Below are 1,350 nucleotides of genomic sequence, written 5' to 3'. Positions count from 1 at the left end.
CTGAGGTTCATGTTAAAGTCCTGCAGCTCTGAGGAACCAGAAGATGAAGGAGGAGAGAGAACCCAGAGACGTCTTCTGTCAGCAGGACTCAGAACGAAGGAGACCAGAGAGGAGGAACGTTTGTCTGACCATTTATTCCACAACTATGCATAAAAGTGTCTGAACCATCCGGCTCTGTTTGTACGGCGCGTTGCATAGAACAGAACAAAACCTGGTGAAGGCCACAGAATCCAGAGTTTTAAATAAATTAGTTACAATTGAAAATAAACAATTAAAAATAGCAGGAAAGCAGAAAAGAGATGGAAGCAGGTGTTTAAGGTGAGGTAACCGGAACCCGCTGTGATCAGCAGGTCTGGGCTGCAGGTCTCCAGATGAGGAGCTTCAGCTGACCTGCAGCAGCGTCTCCACAGAGCAGAGAGGACACAAGGTTTCTTTATTTTTATCAGTGAACAAACATATACAGGACAAAACAAACAGGAAGCTGGGATCAGGTTTTCAGAGCTACATCATACAGAGTGAAACACAGGGGGCGCTACACAGTGAACAAAGTCTTTTTAAATGCTGCTGTTGTATAGCACAGATGTTTACGTCAATCCAGGAACGGCTTCCATGTTCGTTCAGAGGCATTAGTTTTATAACATAGGAGACACGTCAGAGTCCACAGCTACATGTTCTGTTCTGGTTCTGTGCCATCGCTCCATTGAGCGGCTTCAGAAACTCATTTTACCAAATGTTTGCGTTTGTCCTCGGCACCGTCAGGTCCGTGTTCAGTTCTGGTAGTAGGATGGTATTTTACCTGTTTGAGGTTGGTCGACGTTTTAAAATCCTCTCACAGTCTCCAAGAACACTGTCAACACGAATAATTCACCGAAAGAACGGAGGTTATTGCTGGTAATCAGTCGATCGATCAATATGTCAGACTTGAACTGCAGTTTTTGTCCAAATGAAATGTAGCACAAAGTGATTTATGCCACAAAAGTAAAGAAGATGATAAACTATTCATGTTAATGTCTGATCTGTTGGCGCCGCCTGCTGGTGGCTCACAGGAACAGCAGCTGCACAGTCTTCAGTTGTCACCTTCAACAGATGTCACATAAACTCACCTCTCTGGATATTTATGATGAAAATGATGCTGGAAGCAGAACTTTTAACTTTTAGGCTCAAAAGCAGACGTTTGTGGGACTTTGTAGAATTTCAGTGATTATAGAAGAAACTAAACTAAAAGGAGTTCAGTGGTTCGTTAAATACATCTGCATGATTTAATAAAAAACATCTTATTTACTGATTCATATCAACATTTTAACAAGCTTTTGATGGCTGACATCATAATGTTGGATCAACTTAATATTT

Source organism: Stegastes partitus, unplaced genomic scaffold (genome assembly GCF_000690725.1).
Source record: "Stegastes partitus isolate 25-593 unplaced genomic scaffold, Stegastes_partitus-1.0.2 Scaffold378, whole genome shotgun sequence".
Lineage (NCBI taxonomy): Eukaryota > Metazoa > Chordata > Actinopteri > Pomacentridae > Stegastes > Stegastes partitus.
The sequence above is the reverse complement of the archived record's forward strand: the minus strand, read 5'-3'. Positions refer to the sequence as shown.